Below are 19,514 nucleotides of genomic sequence, written 5' to 3' on the forward strand. Positions count from 1 at the left end.
TGTCTTCATTGGAGAAGTGTCTGTTCATATCTTCTTCCCATTTTTTAATATGATTGCCTGTTTTGTGTGTGTTGAGTTTGAGGAGTTCATTATAGATCCTGGGTATCAACCTTTTGTCTGTACTGTCATTTGCAAATATCTTCTCCCATTCCGTGGGTTGCCTCTTTGTTTTGTTGACTGTTTCCATTGCTGTGCAGAAGCTTTTGATTTTGATGAAGTCCCAAAATTTTATTTGACAGAGAGTGGGAACACAAGCAGAGGGAGTGTGAGAAAGAGAAGCAGGCCCCTTGCTGAGCAGGGAGACTGAGACATGGGACTTGATCACAGGACCCTGGACCCTACCTGAGCTGAAGATAGAAGTTTAACGACTGAGCCACCCAGGCTTCTCTGAAGTAACATTCATTTCAAAATAAAAACAAATTGAGTAAACATTACACTTTCAAAAGTATATCTGTTAGTTCATGAGCTAGGAACAGAGAGCCCTGTCTGTCCAGATGACTAGTACAAGTTTCAAATTTTTATAGCACCCGGAATTCTATTTATATTGGTTTCAATATGATTGTCTTTTCCTATGAACACACAGAATAATCATATCACATATCCCTCATATTCCAAGTATGCAGTCAAGGATAACTTATTTTAATGTGCTTACCACAGCCATTTTTAAATTTTTATCTGCATGGCCTTCATGGTCTATGAAATTATAAGGATCTTGCAGTAATATACAACATGCATTCCATTCCTACTTCAGGCAGAGTCTAGATGAATTTTTAATTTCAAATTTTAAAAACATGGAACTTTTACAAAAAAAAAAAAGATTCTGAATTTTAAAGAGAACAGTAGGGTAAAGTAGAATTGCACATGGTATCTCAAAAATCTGTGGTGCTCCCTGAAAGACTGCTTAGTTGCTTAAGAAATATTACTCTCACATCTTCCTCAATTACATCACTCAGTGTTACACATAAGCAGAGGGGTAATGATATCAATAGAAAAATATAATTGGCATTTTCCATATTTCCCCAAACAACTTAAGTTCATTATTTCACACACTCTGTCAATCCCAAAACATGAGTAAACCTATAAATAATTTAGGTTATCTCTTCATCCCTTGGTTTTCACCTGGTACTTCAGTCATCATTTAAGATAGAATTTTTAAAATTTTTATTGTTTTAAGGAGAGTGCATGCATCAACAGGATAGGGGTGGGGGAAGAGCAAAGGGAGAGAGAAAATCTTAAACAGTCTCCACACCTAGTATGGATTCCCAATGAGGGGCTTAATCTCATGACCCCGAGATCATGACCTGAACCAAAATCAAGACTGGGTTGCTTAACTGACTGAGCCACTCAGGTCACCCTGAGATAGGCTATTTAAGTAAATATCAAGGATACAACTTTCCATTCCAGTGGCTCAAGATCTAACCTACCACTCTGGTGTTGAGTGAAGCTACCAAAAGAGAATAGAAAATACCAGAAACTTGGTGAATGTGTTTTCTTAATGTGACTGACAACTTTATTTCAAATTCAAGTTAATAATTCAATTTAGTATTAAATAAAATCAGTTAATCATGTTAAAAAATGGGCAGAAGACATGAACAGACACTTCTCAAAGAAGACATACAAATGGAGGGAGGAATCAAAATGGCAGAGAGGTAGCAGACTGAGACCACAGAAGGTCACAGGAGATCAGCTAGATATCTTATCAAACCATTCCAAACACCTACAAATCCAACAGGAGATCAAAGAGAAGAAGAGTAGCAATTCTAGGAACAGAAAATCAACCACTTTCTGAAAGATAAGCTGACAAGGCTGAAAAACTCACCACAAAACAAAACAAAAAACCAAGAGGCAGTACCGAAGGCCAGGTATCTAATCAATACAGACATTGATAATATGTAAGATCTAGAGTTCAGAATGACAATTCTCAAGGTGCTAGCTGGGCTTGAACAAGGCATGGAAGATATTAGAGAAACCCTGTCCAGAGAGAAAAAGCCCTTTGTGGAGAAATAAAAGAACTAAAATCTAACCAAGTTGAAATTTTATTTTATTTTTTTAAAGATTTTATTTATTTATCAGAGAGAGGGAGAAAGCGAGCACAGGCAGACAGAATGACAGGCAGAGGCAGAGGGAGAAGCAGGCTCCCTGCTGAGCAAGGAGCCTGATGTGGGACTCGATCCCAGGATGCTGGGATCATGACCTGAGCCGAAAGCAGCTGCTCAACCAACTGAGCCACCCAGGCGTCCCCCAAGTTGAAATTTTAAAAAGCTATTAATGAGGTGCAATACAAAATGGAGGCTCTTACTGCTAGGATAAATGAGGCAGAAGAAAGAATTAGTGATATAGAAGACCAAATGGCAGAGAATAAAGAAGATGAGCAAAAGAGAGACAAACAACTACTGGACCACAAGGGGAGAATTCAAGAGATAAGTGACACCATAAAGCAAAACAACATAAGAATAATTGGGATTCCAGAAAATGAAGAAAGAGATAGGGGAGCAGAAGGTATATTGGAGATAATTATTGGAGAGAATTTCCCTAATATGTCAAAGGGAACAAGCATCAAAACCTAAAACTAGTAGAACAGAAAGGAACAGAGACAATATACAGTAACAGTCACCTTACAGGCAATACAATAGCACTAAATTCATATCTTTCAATAGTTACCCTGAATGTAAATGGGCTAAATGCCCCAATCAAAAGACACAGAGTATCAGAATGGATTAAAAAACAAAACACATCAGTATGCTCCCTACAAGAAACTCATTTTAGACCCAAAGACACCTCCAGATTTATGTGAGAGGGTGGAAAACAATTTACCATGCCAATGGACATCAAAAGAAAGTTGGGGTGGCAATTCTTATATCAGATCAATTAGATTTTAAGTCAAAGACTATAATAAGAGAGGAGGAAGGACACTATACATTCTCCAGAATAGATCACATCCTGGGTCATAAATCAGGTCCCAAACAGTATCAAAAGATTGGGGTCATTCCCTGCATATTTTCAGACCACAATGCTCTGAAGCTAGAAATCAATCACAAGACGAAATTTGTAAAGAATCCAAATACATGGAAACTAAAGAGCATTCTTCTAAAGAATGAATGGGTCAACCAGGAAATTAAAGAAGAATTGAAAAAACTCGTTGAAACAAGTGATAATGAAAACACAATGGTTCAAAATCTGTGGAACACAGCAATGGCAGTCCTGAGAGGAAAATATATAGTGGTACAAGCCTTTCTCAAGAAATAATAAAGGACTCAAATATACAGCCTAACCCTGCACTTAAAGAATCTGGAGAAAGAACAACAAAGAAAGCCTAAGCCCAGAAAAAGAAGAGAATTAATCAAGATCAGAACAGAAGTCAATGAAATAGAAACAAACAAAACAACAACAACAACAAAGACAAAACAATAGAACAAATCAAAGAATCTAGGAGGTGGTTCTTTGAAAGAATTAATAAGATTGATAACTTCCTGGCCAGACTTATCAAAAAGAAAAGAGAGAGGACCCAAATAAATAAAGTCATGAATTAAAGAGGAGTGATCACAACCAACACCAAAGAAATACAAACAATTATAAGAACATATTGTGAGCAACTATATGGCAGCAAATTTGACACTCGGTAAGAAATGGATGTATTCCTAAAGACATATAAACTACCAAAACTGAACCAGGAAGAAATAGAAAACCTGGGTATGGCCATAACCAGTAAGGAGATTGAAAGAGACATCAAAAATCTCCAAGCAAACAAGAGTCCAGGGCCAGATGGCTTCCCACAGGAATTCTACCAAACTTTTAAAGAAGAATTAATTCCTATTCTCCTGAAACTGTTCCAAAAAATAGGAATGGAAGGAAAACTCCTATACTCAATTTATGAGGACAGCATTACCTTAATCCCAAAACCAAACAAGGATCCCATCAAAAAAGAGAATTACAGACCAATATCCATGATGAACACAGATGTGAAAATTCTCACCAAAATACTAGCCAATAGGATCCAACAGTACATTAAAAGGATTATTCACCACAACCAAGTGAAATTTATTCCAGGGCTCCAAGGTTGGTTCAACATCCACAAATCAATCAATGTGATACAATACATTAATAAAAGAAAAAACAAGAATGATACTCTCTATAGTTGCTGAAGTGATCCAAAGGGGCACATGCACCCGAATGTTTATAGCAGCAATGTCCACAATAGCCAAACTATGGAAAGAACCTAGATGTCCATCAACAGATGAATGGATCAAGAAGATGTGGTATATATACACAATGGAATACTATGCAGCCATCAAAAGAAATGAAATCTTGCCATTTGCAACAACGTGGATGGAACTAGAGCGTATCATGCTTAGCGAAATAAGTCAAGCAGAGAAAGACAACTATCATATGATCTCCCTGATATGAGGAAGTGGTGATACAACATGGAGGCTTAAGTGGGTAGAAGAAGAATAAATGAAACAAGATGGGATTGGGAGGGAGACAAACCATAAGTGACTCTTAATCTCACAAAACAAACTGAGGGTTGCCGGGGGCAGGGGGTTTGGGAGAAGGGGGTGGGATTATGGACATTGGGGAGGGTATGTGATTTGGTGAGTGCTGTGAAGTGTGTAAACCTGGTGATTCACAGACCTGTACCCCTGGGGATAAAAATATATGTTTATGAAAAATAAAAAATTAAAAAATAAATAAATAAATAAAAAAAAAATAAATACAAATATCATTTAAAAAAAAAAAAACATTTGACAAAGTACACCATCCTTTCCTGATCACAACTCTTCAAAGTGTAGGGAGAGAGGGTATATACCTTAATATCACCAAAGCCATGTATGAAAAACCCACCGCAGATAAGATTCTTAATGGAGAAAAACTGAGACCTTTTCCACTAAGGTCAGGAACATGGCAGGGATGTCCATTATCACCACTGCTATTTAACATAGTACTAGAAGTCCTGGCCTCAGCAATCAGAAAACATAAAGAAATTAAAGGCATCCAATTCAGAAAAGAAGTGAAACTATCACTCTTTGCAGATGATATGATACTATATGTGGAAAACCCAAGAGATTCCATTCCAAATGTGCTAGAACTTGTACAGGAATTCAGTAAATTGTCAGGATATAAAATCAATGCACAGAAATCAGTTGCATTTATCTACACCAACAACAAGACAAAAGAAGGAGAAATTAAGGAGTCAATCCCATTTACAATTCCCCAAACTGTAAGATAACTTGAATAAACCTACCTAAAGAAGCAAAGAATCTATACTCGGAAAACTATAAAGTATGCAAGAAAGAAATTGAGGAAGACACAAAGAAATGGAAAAATGTTCCATGCTCATGGATTGGAAGAACAAATATCGTGACAATGTCTATGCTACCTAAAGCAATCTACACATTTAATGCAATTCCTATCAAAGTACCATCCATCTTTTTCAAAGAAATGGAACAAATAATTCTAAAATTTATATGGTTCCAGAAAAGACCCTGGATAGCCAGAGGATTGTTGAAAAAGAAAGCCAACATTAGTGGCATCACATTTCCAGACTTCAAGCTCTATTACAAAGCTGTCATCATCAGCACAGTATGGTGCTGGCACAAAAACAGACACATAGATCAATGGAACAGAATAGAGAGCCCAGAAATAGACCCTCAACTCTATGGTCAACTAATATTCCACAGATCAGGAAAGAATGTCCAATGGAAAAATGATAGCCTCTTCAATAAATGGTATTGGGAAAATTGGACAGCCACATACAGAAAAATGAAACTGGACCATTTCCTTACACCACACACAAAAATAGATTCAAAAAGGATGAAGGGCCTCAGTGTGAGAAAGGAATCCATCAAAATCCTTGAGGAGAACACAGGCAGCAACCTCTCCGTCCTCAGCCGCAGCAAGTTCTTCCTAGGAACATCGCCAAAGGCAAGGGAAGCAAGGGCAAAAATGAACTATTGGGACTTCATCAAGATCAAAAGCTTTTGCACAGCAAAAGAAACAGTCAACAAAACCAAAAGACAACTGACAGAATGGGAGAAGATATTTGCAAACGACATATCAGATAAAGGGCTAGTGTTCAAAATCTATAAAGAACTTAGCAAACTCAACACCCAAAGAACAAATAATCCAATCAAGAAATGGACAGAAGACACGAACAGACATTTCTGCAAAGAAGACATCCAGATGGCCAACAGACACATGAAGTGTTCCACATCACTCGGCATTAGGGAAATACAAATCAAAACCACAATGAGATACCACCTCACACCAGTGAGAATGGCTAAAATTAACAAGTCAGGAAATGACAGAGGTTGGTGAGGATGTGGAGAAAGGGGAACCCTCCTACACTGTTGGTGGGAATGCAAGTTGGCGCAACCACTCTGGAAAACAGCATGGAGGTTCCTCACAAAGTTGAAAATAAAGCTACCCTATGACCTAGCAATTACACTACTGGTTATTCACCCTAAAGATACAAACGTAGGGGGGCGCCTGGGTGGCTCAGTGGGTTAAGCCGCTGCCTTCAGCTCAGGTCATGATCTCAGGGTCCTGGGATCGAGTCCCGCATCGGGCTCTCTGCTCAGCAGAGAGCCTGCTTCCTCCTCTCTCTCTCTGCCCGCCTCTCTGCCTACTTGTGATCTCTGTCTGTCAAATAAATAAATAAAATCTTTAAAAAAAAAAAAGATACAAACGTAGGGATCTGAAGGGGCACGTGCACCTGAATGTTTATATCAGCCCTATCCACAATAGCCAAACTATGGAAAGAACCTAGATGTCCATCAACAGATGAATGGACAAAGAAAAAGTGGTATATATCTACAATGGAATACTATGCAGCCATCAAAAGAAATGAAATCTTGCCATTTGCGGCAATGTGGATGAAACTAGAGGGTATTATGCTTAGCAAAATAAATCAATCAGAGAAAGACAACTATCATATGATCTCCCTGACATGAGGAAGTCGAGAAGCAACGTGGGGGGTTTGGTGAGTAGGAAAATAATAAATGAAACAAGATGGGATCGGGAGGGAGACAAACCATAAAAGACTCTTAATCTCACAAAATAAACTGAGGATAGCTGGGGGGAATGGGGTAGGGAGAGGGTGGTTGGGTTATGGACATTGGGGAGGGTATGTGCTATGGTGAGTGCTGTGAAGTGTGTAAACCTGGCGATTCACAGACATGTACCCCTGGGGTTAATAATACATTATATGTTAATTTAAAAAAGACATACAAATGGATAACAGACAAATGAAACAATTTTCATCATCATTAGCCATCAGCAAAATTCAAATAAAAATCACATTGAGATACCACCTTATACCAGTTAGAATGGCCAAAATTAACAAGACAGTAAACAACATGTGTTGGAGAAGATATGGAGAAAGGGAAACCCTCTTAGACTATTCATGGTTCATAGGAATGCAAGTTGGTGCAGCCACTTTGGAAAACAGTGTGGAGATTCCTTAAGAAATTAAAAATAAAGCTTCCCTATGACCCTGCAATTGCACTACTGGGCATTTACCTCAAAGATACAGATGTAGTGAAAAGAAGGGTCATCTGTACCTCAATGTTCATAGCAGCAATGGCCTCTGTCACCAAACTGTGGAAAAAACCAAGATGCCTTTCAGAGGTCGAATTTATTCTAAAGAAGATATGGTCCATATATACAATGGAGTATTATGCCTCCATCAGATAGGATGAAAACCCAACTTTTGTATTAACATGGATGGGATAGGAAGAGGTTATACTGAGTGAAATAAGTCAAGCAGAGAGAGAGAGAGAGAGAGTCAATTATCACGTGGTTTTGCTTATTTGTAGAGCATAAGGAATAACATGGAGGACATTGGGAGATGGAGAGGAGAAGTGAGTTGTGGGAAATTGGAGGGGGGGCAAACCATGAGAGACTGTGGACTCTGAGAAACAAAATGAGGGTTTTGGAGGAGAGGGGGTGCAGGGTTTGGTGAGCCAGGTCGTAGGTATTATGGAGGGCAGGTATTACATGGAGCACTGTGTGTGGTACATAAACAACGAAAGCTGGAACACTGAAAATAAATTTAAAAATAGGTAAATTATATAAAAAATATTGGGTCATAATATATGTTAGTTTCTGGTGTATGACATAAAGGTCAAATGTTCTTAAATATTGTGAGGGGCACCTGGGTGGCTCAGTGGTTTAAGCCACTGCCTTTGGCTCAGGTCATTATCTCAGTGTCCTGGGATTGAGGTCTGAATTGGGCTGTCTGCTCAGCAGGGACCCTGCTTCCCCTCTCTTTCTGCCTGCCTCTCAGCCTACTTGTGATCTCTCTCTGTCATATAAATAAAAAAAAGTGTCTATATTGTGAAATAATAACCACAATATATCTAGTTTACATCCACCCAACATATACTTACAACTATTTTTCTTGTGATGAGAAGTTTTAAGATCTACTCTCATAGCAATTTTCATATATACAACACAATATCATTAATGATAGTCACCATGATATACATTACTCCCCCCAAACCTACTTATTTTGTATCTGGCTTTTTGTAGGGATTTGGCCACCTTTGCCTATTTCACCTATCACCCCCACAGAGCTTCTGGCAAGAAATTTAATCTATTCTCTCTATGTATAAGGTTTTTTTTTGTTTGTTTGTTTGTTTTTTAGTTTACACATTTGGATGAGATCATACAGTATTTATCTTTCTCTGTCTGACTTATTTCACTTAGCAACATTCCCTCAAGTTACAGTTTACATTCTTTTATATTGTGCATCGATTGATAGATTAAAATAGCTGTAGCTACTTTTAATGCTTTTGTCTTTCAAACTTTATACTAGAATTAAGTGGTCAGCACAACACTCTATTATTCTGAATCTGACAATATGCATAACTTCACTAGTGTGTTATTTTTTACAGCTTTATTAAAATACAACTGGCATCTAATATTGTATAAATTTAAGGTGTTCAATGTGTTGATTTGATACACTTACATATTGCAAAATGATTATCACCATAGTGTTAGCTAACACTTCCATAATATCACATAACTTCCATTTGTTTTTTATGAGAATATTTGTCTACTGATTTAGCAACTTTAAAGTATATAATATGGTTATTATTAGCTATAATAACCATGGTGTACAATAGGCCTCTAAAACTTATTCATGAAGTTTGTATTGTTTGACCAAGATCTCTGTTTCCATTACACTGAGACCCTGGTAATCATCAGGTTATTCTTTGTTTCCTAGTTCAACGTTTTCAGATACTACTTATAAGTGATATCATATAGTAATTATCTTTCTTTGGCTTACTTCACCTAGCGGAATGCCCTCAAGTTTCATCCAAATTATCACAAATGTCAGGATTTTATTATTGTTCATTGCTCAATACTATTTCACTGGATATATGTACTGTATCTTCATTATCAATTCATCTATTGAGGGACACTTAGATTGTTTGTTCTTTTTGAAATATTTTATTTATTTATTTTTGTGTGGGAGAGAGAGCACAAGCAGAGGAAGTAGCAGGCAGAGGGGGAAGCAGGCTCTCTGTTGAGCAAAGAGCCCGATGTTGGACTTAATCCTAGGACCTGGGGATCATGACCTGAGCTGAAGGCAGCTGCTTAACTGACTGAGCCACCCAGGAATCCTTGTAGGTGTCTTCATATCTGAAGAAGCAGTCATATCTTCCAGACTTATTTGACTGACTTTGTAAGTGAGAATTTCACCAGTGGCTGGGGGCTCCCTGATACATATTGACTGAGTCCATGGGTGCAGGGTGCCATGTGTGGAGATGTGTGGTGGCACTGGCTCCAGAGAGATGTTGGTGGCTTAACAACTTAGGATGTTTAAGTGCACAGAATCAATAACTGTGTGCCCCTTGATCAGTGCTTAAGGGAGTTCACAGAAGGTGCAAGGGATTTTGAGGCCCTCAACAGTACCTCTATGTCGAGAGGCTTGTAAACAGACATACAGTGGTAGTAACTGGAGCCAGTGTTATACACATACTGAGCTGTAGGGCCAGCTGCAGGTTGCCATGTTATGGTAGCAGCAAGTTGCAAACACACACATAGTGGCAAAGCTGAAGGCAGGAAAAAAAGGTTTTGGACTAACTGCAGTCACACTGTCAGGTTTGGAGACCTTGGCTGTTGGTGTACTCTCCAATGGTTGAACAGTCTCTCCCTAGGACTGGGTACAGCACTGGAGGCCAGTGATGTGTGTCTGGCCAGTGACATGCAATAAAAAATACTCAAGGGGCAAAGCCCAAGCATACAAATGACGGTTGGAGCCAGCTGTGGAGATGAAGGCTGATGTCTTGCAATTATGCACCCTTGTAGGACTCCGGCAACTGCTAGTGTAGTTCCTAGGCTCCAGTATGGATGGCAGAGGGAAGACAGAGGGTTTCAGGAAACTGGTATCAGAAAAATCAAATAATTGGGGGACAAACAGTAGTGAAGTCTAGAGCAAACCAGGTTTGTTAGCCATCACTTTCTTCAGGTCAAAAACTGCTCAGTTGGTATGCGGAACAGGTTGCTAGGAACTGTTATTGCTCCTGTCTTGTGACTTCTATTGTTATCCACAGACTTTTCTTGTTCCTAAGTATCTGCAAGGCGAATTTTCTATGCAAGTAGACCCTCTTGGCATTGAGGAATGTGGTTTAAAGGGTAGTGAAAAATCAAACTATGTTCTTATAATCTTTGTGTGATTAGTATTAAGGTTTTTGGTCTAATATGTTGGTAAAGTTTCATTAGTGGATCCTAGAGCTCTACCAGAGTATTGTTGTTGTTGCTGTTGCTGTTGTTTATGAGCAGTTTTCTAATTACTGAACTTTGTGGGAGGATGGAGCTGTAGTGTTCTGCTCTTTAGTCCTTATGATGTCATTCCTAAACATAATTTCAAATATTTGTGAAATAAGCATTTAGTGCCTCTAGACAGTTATTTTTTAAGTTTCTATTTAAATTGAAGTTGGTTAACATACACTGCAATTTAATTTCAAGTAGTTCAACACTTCCATAAGACACCCTGTGCTCATTAAAAGTGTATTCCTTAATTCCCATCACCTAATCCACCCACTCCTCCACCCACCTCCCCTCTGATAGTAATCAGATAATCTGATAACAATCACTTAAGATTCTGTTTCTTGGTTTGCCTCTTCATTTTTCCACTAAGGTCATTTGTTTTACTCAAATACCACATGAGTGAAATCATATGGTATTACTCTTTCTCTGACTGATGTATTTTGTTTAGCATAATACACTCTAGTTGACATGAATATGTCATTGCAAATGGTAAGATTTCATTATTTTTGATGGCTGAGTAAGATTCCATCGCAAGTATATACCACATATTATTTATTCATTCATCAGTTTTTGGGTATTTGGGTTATTTCCATAATTTGGTGGTTGTAGATAACATTGCTATAAACATTGGGGCACACGTATGTATCCTTTTGATTAGTATTTTTTTTTAATTCTTTGGGTAAATACCCAGGTGTGCAATTATTGGATATTAGGATAATTATATTTTTAACTTTTTAAGTTACTCCTTTCCAGAGTGGCTGCACCACTTTGCATTCCCACCAACAGTGTAAGAGTGTTCCTCTTTCTCCACAACTTTGTCAACACTTGTTGTTTCCTGTGTTGTACATTTTAGCCATTTTGACAGGTATGAAGTGATATCTTAAGTAGTTTTGATTCATATTTCACCAAAGATGGGTGATGTTCAGCATTTTTGCACATGTCTGTTGGCCATCTGGATGTCTTCTTTGGAAAAAAAAAAGTCTATTCATGTCATCTGCTCATTTTTAATTGGATTATCCATTTTTGGGATGTTAAGATTTATAAGTTCTTTATATATTTTGGATCCTAACATTTTATCAGATGTCATTTCCAAATACCTTCTCTAATTCTGAAGGTTGCCTTTTAGCTTTGTTGATTATTTCCTTCATTGTACAGAATCTTTTTATTTTGAGGAAATCCCAAGAGTTTGTTTTTGCTTTGTTTCTCTTGCATCAGGAGACATACCTATGAAGCTGTTGCTATGGCCAATGTCAAAGAGGTTACTGTCTGTTTTCCCATGTATAATTTTAATGATTTCTTGTATCATATTTAGGCCTTTCATCCATCTGAATTTATTTTTGTGTATGGTGTAAGAAAATGATCCAGTTTTATTATACTTTGGCATGCTTTTGTCCAGTTTTTCCAGGACCATTTGTGGAAAAGACTGTCTTTTGCCCATTGGATATTCTTTCCTGCTTTGTGGAACATTAACTGACAATATAGTCATGGGTTCACTTCTGTGTCTTCTATTCTGTTCCATTGATCTATATATCTTTTTTTTTTTTTTTTTTTTTGCTAGTACTATACTGTCTTGATCATACAGCTTTGTAATGTAACTTGAAGACTGGAATTGTGATACATCCAGCTTTACTTTTCTTTTTCAAGATTTCTTTGGCTATTCAAGGTGTTTTCTTGTTCCATAAAAATTTTATTCTCTGTGAAAAATACTTAGAAGAAATTGCATTAAGTGTATATATTGCATTGGGTAGTAGAGGCATCTTAACAATATTTGTACTTCTAATCCATGAACATGGAATGTCTTTCCATTTCTTTTTGTCATTTTCAATTTCTTTCATCAGTGTTTTATAGTTTTAATCTGTTTGGTTAGGTTTTTTCCTTAGCCTGGAGTTATAAAGGTCAATGGGCTTGGCTAGGATAGAGGCCTCAGGGAAATTTTCTGCTCCTGGAGAGATGGTAGACAACCTGAGGCAGATGGCATGGAACCAACAATTTGAAAAATGCATGGGACACACAGTGGGGAGGTTTTTCCTTCATCTTGGAGTGCTTCTCCAGAGGCAGCATTCATAGAGACGCCTCTCCAGAGACAAAAGAGCCAGCTTGTGCCAGTTCACTGCCTTATCACTTAGCATAAACATAGTCATATGAAGGAAGCAGTACAGGCATAGGCTGTCTAACTTGCTTACACCAAGTCCAAAATAGCCGTGTTTTGGTGGGATTGTCCTTCTCAGTCAAGTTTGCCTAGGTCCCATGCAATAGATACCACCCTAGAAGACCAGCATAAACACATACAGAAATCCTGTCTCCACACCAGAGAATTCTGCAGGACTTCAGTTTTAATGGAAGTAGTATCACGCCCCATTTAATGAGGAGACCAGAGGAGACCAAGTTAAAACTCACTACATTCTGGCCAAACACTGCCCACTGCAGGCATGGAGATCTTCTGCAGATGACTAGTATGAAGGATAGAGAAGCAAAAGTACAGACAACATATGGAGCACACACCAGAAACATTCCCTGAAGCACTAGACCCAGGACACTGCATGACCTATTCATTATAAAATCGTAACACTCAGAAGTAGAAAGCATAACAGGCTTTTCTAATACAGAGAATAATACAGAGACTTAGACAAAAGGCCATGATGAAAGAATTCTTCCCAAATGAAAGAACATGATAAAGTTATGACCAGAGATCTAAGTGAAAGGAATATAAGTAACATACATGATGGAGATTTTAAAGCTACAATCATGAGGATAGTCACTGGGCTTGGAAAAAGAAAGAAAGAAAGAAAGAAAGCAAGCAAGCTTTCAGGTAAGTCTTACCACAGAGATAAAGCTTTTAAAAAAGTATCAGTAGGTGTCATGCTAAGTGAAATAATTCAATCAGAGATAGACAACTATCATATGATCTCATATAAGGAATTTAATTAACAAGGCAGAGGATCATAGGAGAAGGGAGGGAAAAAATGGAATAAGAAGAAACCAGAGAGAGATACAATCTATAAGAGACTCTTTTTAAAAAAATTATTTACTTTTTAAAAATTTCTTTTCAGTGTTCCAGAATTCATTGTTTATGCACCACACCCAGTGCTCCATGCAATACATGCCTTCCGTAATACCCACCACCTGGCTCAGCCAACCACCCACCCCCCCTTCCCTCCAAAAATCTCAGTTTGTTTCTCAGAGTCCACCATCTCTCATGGTTCTTCTCACCCTCTAGTCTCCCTTAATTAACTTCTCCTCTCCATCTCCCCATGTCCTCCATGTTATTACTGTTGCACCACAAATAAGTGAAACCATATGATAATTGACTCAATCTGCTTGACTTATTTCACTCTCTCCCAGCATAATCTCTTCCAGTCCCATCCATGTTGATACAAAAGTTGGGTATTCATCCTTTCTGATGGAAGCATAATACTCCATAGTATATAGGACCATATCTTCTTTTTCCATTCACCCATTGAAGGGAATCTTGCTTCTTTCCACAGTTTGGTGACTGTGGCCATTACTGCTATGAACATTGGGGTACAGATGACCCTTCTTTTCACTACATCTGTAACTTTGGGGTAAATACCCAGTAGTGCAAATGCAGGGTCACAAGGAAGCTCTATTTTTAATTTCTTAAGGAATATCCACACTGTTTTCCAAAGTGTCTGCACCAACTTGCATTCCCACCAACAGTGGAAGAGCGTTTCCCTTTCTCCACATCCTCTCCAACACATGTTGTTTATTGTCTTGTTAATTTTGGCTGTTCTAACTGGTGTAAGGTGGTATCTCAATGTGGTTTTTATTTGAATCTCCTTGATGGCCAGTGATGATGAACAGTTTTTCATGTGTCTGTTAGCCATTTGTATGTCTTCTTTGGAGAGGTGTCTGTTCATGTCTTCTGCCCATTTTTTGACATGATTATCTGTTTTGTGTGTGTTGAGTTTGAGGAGTACTTTATAGATCTTGGATATCAGCCCTTTGTCTGTATTGTCATTTGCAGATATCTTCTTCCATTCCATAAGTTGCCTCTTTGTTGTTGTTGCTGACTGTTTCCTTTGCAATGCAGAAGCTTTTGATCTTGATGAAGTCCCAAAAGTTCATTTTTGTTTTGTTTCCTTTGCCTTTGGAGACATATCTTGAAAGAAGTTGCTGTGGTCGATGTTGAAGAGATCACTGCTTATGTTCTCCTCCAGGATTCTGATAGATTCCTGCCTCACATTGAGGTCTTTTATCCATTTCAATTTTATCTTTGTGTACAGTTTAAGAGAATGGTCGAGTTTCATTCATGTAAGAGATTCTTAATCTTAGGAAACAAACTGAAGTTGCTGGAAGAGAGGGTGGTGGAGGATGGTGTAACTTCGTGATGGACATTGGGAGGGTACATATTGTGCTGAGTACTGGGTATTATATAAGACTGATGAATTACAGATATGTACCTCTGAAACAAATAATACATTATATATTAATTGATTGAATGTAAGTTAAAAAAGGAAATGAAGAATTCAATAACCGAGATTAGAAACACACTTGATGCAATGAAAAGGAGGATGCTAGAAGCAGAGGAATGAATTGGAGATATAGAATACAAAATAATGGGAAATAATGAAGCTGTACAAAACAGAGAAATAATTATACAATGCACGAATAGACAAAAGGAATTCAGTGACTCCATGAAATGTAACATTTGTATTATAGGGTTCTTAGAAAAAGAAGAGATTGAAAGGGGACAGAAAACTTATTTGAATAAAACATAGCTGGAAATTTCCCTAGTCTGGAGAAGGAAAAAGACATCCAGACCCAGGAGACAAAAGGAATTCTCATCAAAATCAACAAAAGCAGGCCAACACCAAGACATAGTGTAAATAAAATTTTAAAATATAGAGATAAAGAAAAAATCTTAAAAACAGCAAGACAAAATAAGTCCCTAACTTTGAAGGCAAGACCAAAAAGTCTAGCTACAGATCTCCCAACAGAAACTCAGCAGGCCAAAAAAAGAGTGACATGATATTTTCAAAGTACTGAATGTGAAAAATCTGCAAAGAATGCTCTTCAGCAAGGCTCAATTCAGAACAGAAGTAGAGAGAAAGAGTTTCCCAAACAAGAAACAAAAGGTGTTGGTAGGGAGGAGGAGGAAGGGGAACCCTGGTGCACTGTTGGTGGGGATGCAAACTGGTGTCACCATTCTAGAAAACAGCATGGAATTTCCTTAAAAAGGTAAAAATAGAACTACCCTAGGATCTAGTGATTACACTACTCTCTATTTACCCCAAAAGTTTAAAAAAAACAACAACAACAAAACAGATTCAAGGACGTACATGCACCCCGATATTTATGGTAGTGCTATCAACAGTAGCCAAAATATAGAAAGAAGTCATATGTCCATTGACTAATGAATGGGTAAATTAGATGTGGAATATATACACATACACACAAAATGGAGTATTCCTCAACCATCACTAAGAAAAAAGTCTTGCCATTTGTAGTGGTGTGGATGGAGCTAAAGAGTATTATGCTAAGTGAAATACATCAGTCAGACAAAGACAAATATCATATGATTTCTCCCATATGTCCAATTTAAGAAACAAATGAAATTGACTATATGGTGAAGTATGAAAGAAAGAGAAGGGGAGAAGCAATCTATAAAAGACTCAACTATACAGAACAAATTGAGGGTTGATGGAGGGAGGTGAGTGGGGGATAGGCTAGATGGGTGATTGATTTTAAGGAGGGCAGTAGCTTTTATGATCCCTGGGTTTTGTAATTGATGAATCACTGAGTTCTACACCTGAAGCCAATTTTTCACTTTATGTAAATTAAATAAATAAAAATTTGAAGAAAAAAAAGGGTTTCCCAGGAAAACAAAGACTAAACCACTAAACCAGCCCTGTAAGAAATATTAACAGGAACTCTCTCAGTGTAAAGGAAAGACCAAAATTGGCAAAGACAAAAGATTAGAGCAAAACTCCATGAACAACAGAAAAATAAGTAAAATAGCAATCAATACATGCATACCAATAAATATATATTTTTTTCTTTTCCAAGTTGTTACAACTTTATCCATTCATCAGTTGATGGATATTTGGGATCTTTCCAAACTTTGGCTAATGTTGGTAATGCTGTTACAAACATCAGGGTGTATGTATCTCTTTGAATCACTATTTTTGTATCCTTTGGATAAATATATGGTAGTGCAATTGCTGGGTCATAAGGTAGCTTTCTGTTTTTAACTTTTTGAGGAAACTACATACTCTTTCCCAGAGGGCTGCACCAGATTTTTTTTTACCACTGACATTTTAAGAGGGTACCCCTTTCTACACATCCTCACCAAAACCTGTTGTTTCCTGTGTTGTACATTTTAGCCATTTGGACAGGTGTGAGGTGATCACACACTGTAGTTTTGATTTGTATTTCTCTGATCATGAGAGATGTTCGGTACATTTTTGTGTGTTTGTTAGCCATCTGTATGTCTTTGGAAAAAAATCTATTGCCCAATGTGGTTTTAATTTGAATCTCCCTGAGGGCTAGTGATGATGAACATTTTTTCATGTGTCTGATAGCCATTTGTATGTCTTCGTTGGAGAAGTGTCTGTTCATGTCTTCTGCCCATTTTTTGACATGATTATCTGTTTTGCGTGTGTTGAGTTGGAGTTCTTTATAGATCCTGGATATCAACCTTCTGTCTGTACTGTCATTTGCAAATATCTTCTCCCATTCCGTAGGTTTCCTCTTTGTTTTCTTGACTGTTTCCTTTGCAGTGCAGAAGCTTTTGATCTTGATGAAGTCCCAAAAGTTCATTCTCTCTTTTGTTTCATTTGCCTTTGGAGACATATCTTGAAAGAAGTTGCTGTGGCTGATATTGAAGAGGTTACTGCCTATGTTCTCCTCTAGGGTTCTGATGGATTCCTGTCTCACGTTGACGTCTTTTATGCATTTTCAGTTTATCTTTGTGTACGGTGTAAGAGAATGGTCGAGTTTCATTCTTCTACATATAGCTGCCCAGTTTTCCCAGCATCATTTATTGAAGAGACTGTCTTTTTTCCACAATATATTTTTTCCTGTTTTGTCGAAGATTATTTGACCATAGAGTTGAGGGTCCATATCTGGGCTATCTACTCTGTGCCACTGGTCTATGTGCCAGTACCATGCTGTCTTGGTGATCACAGCTTTGTAGTAAAGCTTGAAACCACATTGAGATACCACGCTACACCAGTTAGAATGGCCAAAATTAACAAGACAGGAAACAACATGTGTTGGAGAGGATATGGAGAAAGGGAACCCTCCTACACTGTTAGTGGGAATGCAAGTAGGTGCAGCCACTTTGGAGAACAGTGTGGAGACTCCTCAAGAAATTAAAATCAGAGCTTCCCTATGACCCTGCCATTGCACTACTGGGTATTTACCCAAAAGATACAGATGTAGTGAAAAGAAGGGCCAAGTGTACCCCAATTTTTATAGCAGCAATGGCCATGGTCACCAAACTGTGGAAAGAACCAAGATGCCCTTCAATGGATGAATGGATAAGGAAGATGTGGTCCATATACACAATGGAGTATTATGCCTTCATCAGAAAGGATGAATACCCAACATTTGTAGCAGCATGGATGAAACTGGAAGAGATTATGCTGAGTGAAGTAAGTCAAGCAGAGAGAGTCAATTATCATATGGTTTCACATATTTGTGGAGCATAGTAAATAGAATGGAGGATAAGGGGAGATAGAGAGGAGAAGGGAGTTGAGGGAAATTGGAAGGGGAGGTGAACCATGGACTCTGAAAAACAATCTGAGGGTTTTGAAGGGGCGGGAGGTGGGAGGTTGGAAGAACCAGGTGGTGGGTATTATGGAGGGCACATATTGCATGGAGCACTGAGTGTGGTGCAAAAACAATGAATACTGTTACGCTGAAAAAATAAATAAATTTTTAAAAATCCATGGAGGAGTCAAGATGGCGGAGAAGTAGCAGACTGAGACTACTTCAGCTAGCCGGAGATCAGCTAGATAGCTTATCTAAAGATTGAAAACACCTGAAAATCCATCAGCAGATCGAAGAGAAGAAGAACAGCAATTCTGGAAACAGGAAAACAACCACTTTCTGAAAGGTAGGACTGGCTGAGAAGTGAATCCAAAGCGACGGGAAGATAGACCCTGGGGAGAGGGGCCGGCTCCCGGCAAGCGGCGGAGCAATGGCGCACAAAATCAGGACTTTTAAAAGTCTGTTCCTTTTTTTTAAAAAAAAATTTTTATTTTTTATAAACATATATTTTTATCCCCAGGGGTACAGGATCCGCTGAGGGACATCGCTCCAGAGGCTAAACCGGGGCGAAGCTCACACAGGGTCAGCATGGCCTTAGGTCCCGCAGGGTCACAGAAGGATCGGGGGTGTGTGAGTGTCGCAGAGCTTGCGGGTATTGGAACGAGAAAGCTGGCTACACAGACAGAGCCGACAGTAAGCTTACAGCTCAGTGTTACCTTGAAGCCGTCACAGGCTTGGTGAGCTCGGAGCGCGGCCGGAGGTCAGGCAGACGGGAGTAACTGGGCGCTATATTCGGAGGGCGCACTGAGGAGTGGGGCCCTGGGCTCTCGGCTCCTCCAGGCCGGAGAAAGGAGGCCGCCATTTGTATTCCCATCCTCCGGAACTCTATGGAAAGCGCTCAGGGAAAAAGAGCTCCTGAAAGCAAACCCGAGCAGATTACTCACCCGGGCCCATGGTAAAGGCCCTGCAATTCCGCCTGGGGCAAAGACACTTGAGAATCACTACAA

The sequence above is a fragment of the Mustela nigripes genome, chromosome X (genome assembly GCF_022355385.1).
Source record: "Mustela nigripes isolate SB6536 chromosome X, MUSNIG.SB6536, whole genome shotgun sequence".
In the NCBI taxonomy this organism is placed as follows: domain Eukaryota; kingdom Metazoa; phylum Chordata; class Mammalia; order Carnivora; family Mustelidae; genus Mustela; species Mustela nigripes.